Raw genomic sequence first — 7,602 nt, 5'->3', positions numbered from 1 at the left:
GCTTCCAGCGGTCTGACTTCTATAAACACGAAATGGCTAAGTTCTGGGACAGTGGTTGGAAGATGTTCAAGCGTAAAGTTGAGAAGCTGTTCCCAGACTTAGACCTGAGTAGTGTAAAAATTGACGACGACGATGTGGCCCAGACCCTCCTAGATGAGGGGATTGAAGAAAAAGACCTCGTGTCCAGTGAGGAGGAGTAATTGAAGAAGAAGAAGAAGAAGAAGAAGAAGAAGACCTTGTATTTAGAGTTGTTTTTGTGTGTTTTTTTTTGTGTTTTTTTTTTTTGAAATGCTGTAATGAACTTATGTACCAGTTGGTGAATAAATAAAATTTCAGTTGTGTTTTCATTTGATTGTCTGTGCTTGTGCATCTGAAATGAATGAGAATGGTGGCTTGTGTGCATCTGCAAAGTGGGAGTAAAGTTATAATAAAGACTAAATTTGAGAACTCCCCAATGTAGAGTGGAAGTGAATCTGTAATAAAAACTCAATGTAGAGTAAAGTTAAAGGCTCCTCAATGCAGAGTGAAATTGAACTTGTAATAAAAACTCAATGCAGAGTAAAGTTAAGAACCCCTTAATGCAGAGTGGAATTTAAAATGTTATAAAATTATGAGTTTGTGTTTGCCACACTGTTGAAGTGGATGAGAATGGTTTATTGGAGTTAGGCTTGACTAGTAAGGAAAGAGGTTGACTTGTAGAAGTTGATGGAGAAGGAGATAATCTAACTAGTAAAGGAAACATGTAAGAACGTCGATGGAATTTGACTAAGTGAAAAGTGGTGCAAAAACTTGGACCTGGAATTATGACTAAGTGTGTCTACTAATGCCACAAGTATGCGTGCTCGGTTGGGGCTAAACTGTGATTCACTGACGTTGCAAGTAACTCAGTTTGGACCTGGAATTGTGGCGCTCAGTTTGGCTGAGACTTGTGATGCTTGGTCTAGCCGAGTGCTTCATGCTCAGTCTAACTGAGGCTTTTAAAGCTCAGGCTGGCTGAGGTTTTTAGTGCTCAGTCTGGCTGAGGCTGTTGGCGCTCGATCTGGCCGAGGCTCTTGGTGCTCAGTCTGGCTGAGGCTGTTGGCGCTCGGTCTGGCCGAGGCTTTTGGTGCTCAGTCTGTCTGAGGCTTTTTGTGCTCAGTCTGGTTGAGGCTGTTGGCGCTCGGTCTGGCCGAGGCTTTTGGTGCTCAGTCTGGCTGAGGCTATTGGCGCTCGGTCTGGCCGAGGTTTTTGGTGCTCAGTTTGTCTGAGGCTTTTTATGCTCAATCTGGCTGAGGCTGTTGGCTCTCGGTCTGGTCGAGGCTTTTGGTGCTCAGTTTGGCCGAGGCTGTTGGCGCTCGGTCTGGCCGAGGCTTTTGGTGCTCAGTCTGGCTGAGGCTGTTGGCGCTCGGTCTGTCTGAGGCTTTTTGATAAATGTTGCAACAAAAAATGTTATTGAGACAACACATAGATAGCTGAGATACAAAATTGTTGTCATGGAAAGTGCGATCCAGTTGATCAAAATTTACATTATGCTAGGGGAGAACAAGTATGTTCATGTGTGTAAATTCGTCAAAAAGAAAATACAATAATTGAGCAATAAAAAGGTAGGAGTTTATTGAAAGTAGCGCTTCAAGTGTTCAGTGTTCCATGGGTGGGGGAGGTCTCGACCTTCCATGTCCTGAAGTCGATAAGTGCCCGGACGTGGTCGGGCTTTCACAATGTAAGGTCCCTCCCATTTGGCTGCCAGTTTACCCTCAGTCGGATTTTTGGTGGCAAGAGTTACTTCTCTCAAGACAAGGTCCCCTATGGCGAACTCCCTTGGTCGGACTTTGCGGTTGTAGTGTGTTCTCATTTTCTGTTGGTATGAGGCCAATCTGACAGCGGTGGTCTCTCTGAGCTCTTCAATTAGGTCTAGATTTGCCCGGCGGAGCTCTTCGGTTAGTTCTGGATTTGGATGTGAAACCCTTGGGGTAGGCAGACTGACTTCCACTAGAATAACCGCCTCAGCGCCGTATGTTAAGCGGAAAGGGGTTTCCCCAGTAGAAGTCCGAGCTGTAGTTCGGTAAGCCCAGAGTACATTCGGTAATTCCTCAGCCCAAAGTCCCTTAGCAGCTTCTAGCTTAGTTTTGATGATCTTTAGAAGAGAACGGTTGGTTACCTCGACTTGGCCATTGGCTTGGGGATGACCTGGGAAGGAGAAACAGGGTTGGATCTGGAGGTCTGAACAGAACTTCCTGTACTTGGAGTTGTCGAATTGTTTGCCGTTGTCGGAGACGATGGCTTGAGGGATGCCAAACCTACATACGATCGACTGCCAGATAAATTTGGTTGTGTTCCGTTCGGTAATGGTGGCAAGAGGTTCTGCTTCTACCCACTTGGTGAAGTAATCAATGGCGACAATTGCGAACTTGGTCTGGCCTCGGCCGATGGGAAGTGGACCGACCAAATCGATCCCCCATTTGGCGAACGGATAAGGACTGCAAAGTGTGATCAACTCGGTAGGAGGAGCATGGGAGATGTTGGCGAAGCGTTGACATTTATCACACTTGAGCACGAAGTCAGTCGCATCTTGGTTGAGGGTAGGCCAGAAATATCCAGTGCGAAGTATTTTGTAGGCTAGGGACCAGCCGCCTGAATGATTACCGCAGATACCCTCATGGATTTCTCGCATCACATAGGTTGCTTGAGCTGGACTGAGGCATCGCAGATACGGGTATGAAAAACCACGTTTGTACAAGACCCCACCGACGAGGATGTAATTGGACGACCGAGCCTTAACTTTGGCGACTTGCTGTTGGTCATCTGGAAGTTTCCCCGTTGTCAAAAATAGAAAGATGTCAGACGCCCAAGGGATAGGCTCATTCTGGAGGAACTACACTTCATGCTAATCAGGAGAAATGGTAGGGTAGGCTAGGTATTTGAGACGGACACCATGGCTGAGGTCGGACTGGTCTGCAGAAGCCAATTGAGCCATCTCGTCTGCCTTTGAGTTTTCTGCCCGAGGAATGTGCTGGATGTGGAAGGTATTAAAGAGGCAAACGAGGGGAAGGGCAATATCTCTGTAAGCCCGCATTGTGTCCTCCTTTGCATCGAATTCCCCCGTAATTTGTCCGACAATAAGCTGGGAGTCGCTGAACACCTGGATGTGGCTGACACCAATGTCCCTGGCTAGGCGAAGCCCTACTATCAATGCCTCATATTCGGCCTCATTGTTACTGGCATCGAACAAGAAATGGAGAGCATATTCGAAATAACCACCCTCAGGGGCGGTGAGGATGAGGCCAGCCCCACTGCCTTCTCTGCGGGATGATCCGTCGACATTGAGAGTCCAAGAATGAAGGTCCTCTGGCTCGGTAGAGGTTGGTGGGGGCAGAGTGGCCGTGGTTGGGGTAGGATTAGTGAACTCCAGGATGAAATCGGCGACAACCTGCCCTTTAATTGCTGTTCGAGGTCGGTAGGAGATGTCAAACTGGCTAAGTTCCACCAACCATTGCATGAGTCTGCCAGAGAGCTCTGGTTGTTGCATTACCTTCTTCAAAGGTTGATCGGTGAGGACCACTATGGAATAGGCTTGGAAGTAAGGACGGAGTCGTCTGGAGGCGATGACCAGGGCCAAGGACAATTTTTCTAACAGTGGGTAATTCTGGTCGGCGCCCCTGAGGACCCGACTGATGTAGTAGACCGGCCGTTGAATAGAGTCGTCTTCCCTAATAAGAGCTGCACTGACTGCGGTGCTTGAAACGGCTAAGTAGAGGAAGAGGGGTTCGCTAGTAATTGCCTGAGATAGAAGGGAGGGTTGGCCATGCACTGCTTCAACTGCTGAAAGGCCTCTTCGGACTCGGTCATCCATTCAAAAGTTTGTCGAAGAACTTTGAAGAAAGGGAGGCATTTATCCGTTGCGCGGGAAATGAAGCGGTTAAGGACAGCAACTCGGCCAGTGAGTCTTTGAACTTCCTTAACCGTTCTGGGTGACTACATTTCAATCAAGGCTTTGATCTTTTCAGGGTTAGCTTCAATGCCCCGCTGATTGACCATGAAACCCAAGAACTTCCCAGATCCTACACCAAAGGTGCACTTCTATAGGTTGAGCTTCATTTGGTACTTCCATAGGGTGGCGAAGGTCTCTCGTGGGTCGATCAGATGGTCAGCGGAGAGTTTGCTCTTGATTAGCATATCATCGACATATACTTCCATGTTCCGACTGATCTGATGATGGAAAACGGTGTTGACCAACCGTTGGTAGGTGGCCCCAGCATTTTTTAGTCCAAATGGCATCACTTGGTAATGGTAGGTGCCTCGGTCGGTAATGAAAGAAGTGTGTTCCTGATCAGATGGATGCATCAAAATTTGGTTATACCTAGAGAAGGCGTCTATGAAGCTGAGCATTTGGTGACTGGCCGCAGCGTCGACCAATATATCTATATGGGGAAGAGGATAACTGTCTTTGGGGCAAGCTCGGTTGAGGTCTGAGTAGTCGACACAAAGTCGCCATTTACCATTGTTCTTGCGAACTAGGACCACGTTTGACAACCATCTAGGGTAGTCCACGTCTTGATGAATTGGGCCTCAAGGAGCTTGTCAACCTCTACGGCAATAAGAGTATTGCGCTTGGGATGAAAGATGCGTTGCTTCTGTCAGTAAGGTCGGAAATAGGGTTCAATGCTGAGGCGATGGGTTATGAATGAGGGGTCAATACCCGACATGTCTAAATGGGTCCGAGCAAAGACATCATTGTGCTCGGTCAGGAGGACAGTAAGGTCGACCTTTGCTTGGGGGGATAGTTAGCTGCCGATTTTGGCAGTTTTGGTTGGGTTGGTGGGGTCGATGGGAACCTCTAGGAGTTCCTCCACAGGCTCTCCTCTGACCAGCTCGTCCTCATCTCGGACGTCAAGTCCTTCAATGATCATAGCTTCCTTCAGCTTTACTTCTTTTAGTGAGGCAACATAGCATTCCCTGGCCACGGTCTACTCTCCCCTTACAGTCCCGACCCCCAGATCGGTGGGAAACTTAACGGCAAGGTGATAAGTTGATGTGATAGCCTGGAAGGCATTTAGGACAGTGCTGCCAAGGATGATGTTGTAGGCGGATGGGCAGTCGACAACAAGGAAGGTGAGCAACTTTGTAGTCTGCCGTGGGTACTCGCCGATTGTGATGGGAAGATCAATGGAGCCGATGGAGGTGACCCAGTCGCTAGTGAAACCGACCAAAGGGGTTTGGAGAGGAGACAGACTTTCCTCCCCAATTTTGAACTGGCGAAAGCAGTTGAGAAAGATGATGTCTGAAGAACTGCCGTTGTTGATGAGAACTCGTCTGACCTTGTAGTTGGAGAGGAGGGCAGAAATGATGAGAGGGTCATCATGAGGGTAACAGATGCCTGTACAGTCAGCGTCCGTGAAGGTGATAAGCTTGGTCCACTACTTGGGCTGTTTGGAGGGTCAATCGACCATGGCAACTGCTTTGTTTGAGCCCTGCCTTATCTTCCTGAGTTCTGCCCTCTGAGCCGAGCGGGATGGTCCCTCGCAAGCAAGGTCGCCTAAAATGACTCTGATCTCTCCAATAGGTGGAAGGGGGTTGCCTGGCAGCCGAGGTTGCTGTGAAGGGCGATCATGGCCTTGGTTAGGTTGGGCTGGCTGCCGGTTGGGTGCGCCGGCGGTTGTTTCTGAGGGGCTCAGTTCTTTGTCTCTGCTGAGGGCGGGTGTCCGTGAACCGGCTAAGACGTCCCTAGCGTATGAGGGTCTCGACCTGATCTTTGAGGTTAACGCACTCATCGGTGTTATAGCCATGGTCCTGGTGGAAACGACAATATTTGGACAGGTCTTTCCGATTGAAAGGGGTTCGTGACGGTTGGGGCCATTTAAGGGGATAGTCCCGCTGGATCTGATTGAGGACTTATTCCATGGGGGAGTTAAGGGGTGTGTACCGCTCGAACCGACGAGGCGGTCGGGCTGGTGCCGACCGGTCAGCTCGGGGGGGGGGCGGTCGGTATAGTGTGGTGTTTGGCTATTATACTGGGTGTTTCTGGGTTCTGAGTCTTTTCTCTTTTCTCTAGGGGCCGGGTTTTTGGTTATGGGATCTTGCCGGGCAGCTAGGGAATCCTCAACATTCATGTATTTTTGGGCTTTGGAGAGTAGGGCTGCCATGGAGGTCGAGGGGTTTTTAGAGAGGGAGAACAGGAATTCGAATAACCACAGACCGGCCATGAAAGCAGTGAGGATGACCTTGTCATCATTTTTCGCTACTTGCAGGGCCTCGGTGTTGAAGCGGGTAACAAAACTGCGTAGCGACTTCCCCTCGGTCTGTCGAATGTTGAGGAGTTAGGTGGCGGGGCGTCGCTGGCGCTAGGCTCCAATAAAATGGCCGAGGAATGAGTCATTGAGATGCTGGAAAGTGAAGACGGAGTCTGCTGGTAACTGGCTAAACCAAAGCCGAGCTGACCCCTTCAGAGTCATAGGGAAAGCTCGACACATGATCTCGTCAGGGAATACATGAAGGATCATGAGGGTTCTGTAGGTCTCCAGATGGTTGACTGGGTTCGTCGTACCGTCAAAAGAGTCGATGGTGGGCATCTTGAACTTGGAGGGTAGAGGTTTGTCGCGGATGAAGGCGACAAAAGGTGAGTTTGCTGTGGTAGAGGGTTTATGCTGGATGTTCTGCATGACCCCTTTGGAGCTTCATGGCTCGGAGTTCCGCGTCCCAGAGAGGGATGTGGTCACCTCCGGAGGGCAACGGGGCTGGACGCTGCTAGCCTCACCTTCAAGGATTGGTGGCGGGATCGATGGTTGTGGGCCCCGGGGTGGTAGGTTTATACCTGGAGAAGGGGGTTGCAAGCCTTCTCTGTTGGGTGGATTAGGCTGCGGGATAGTATGGCTCGGGGCTTGTTCGTAGTTTGGAGGAATATCGGGAGGTGGTGGAGGGGGCATAGGAAGGTTTCTTTGAAGTAGGGCATTACTTAGGGCTTAGTTTTGCTCGGCCATGCGGTTAATGCTGTTAGTAAGTTCGATGAAATATTGTGGTAGGTTGTTTGGATTTGGGCGGCCGGTTTAGTGGTCGGCAGCATTTTGGTGGGAAGCCATGGATCTAGTCGTGACCATACACTTCGATGGGTAACGAGAAAGGGTTATTGGAAAGCGGTCTCCGGCGATAGTGAACACAACTGGCGCGATGAGCAAAGCTTTCCCACAGACGGCGCCAACTGATGATACAGTTACTACACAACGAGTCCCAAGTGGAATGGGTCGGACTGATCCACGCTTCTTCAACTAGTAACTGGGTGTTCAAGCCCACCAAAGAACCTGCATACAAGTTAAACAAGGGAACGGGGAGTCCCCCAGCGAACCCTCCGGCAAGCAAGTTAGAGAGAGAAAAGTGTAATGTAGAGATATGAATTGGAGATAAAAAACTTAACCTTCTTCTTGTCTTCAACGTTTGCTTATATCCTTTGGTCATCATTTCGCTGTTCCTTCCGACCTGCCATTTTGGCCGAAAGTCTATGCTGTTGCTTACCTTGTTCAGGGTAAGGGAGTGCTGTTCCGACGGAGAGATGTTGTCGTAATAAATGCTGTGATGGGCTGCATTAATGGTGATGTGCAGTGGCAATAACTTTGCAGATCTTTGTCTGCTGAT

This window comes from Camellia sinensis, chromosome 12 (genome assembly GCF_055761805.1).
Source record: "Camellia sinensis isolate YWXY chromosome 12, ASM5576180v1, whole genome shotgun sequence".
Taxonomy (NCBI): Eukaryota; Viridiplantae; Streptophyta; class Magnoliopsida; order Ericales; family Theaceae; genus Camellia; species Camellia sinensis.
The sequence above is the reverse complement of the archived record's forward strand: the minus strand, read 5'-3'. Positions refer to the sequence as shown.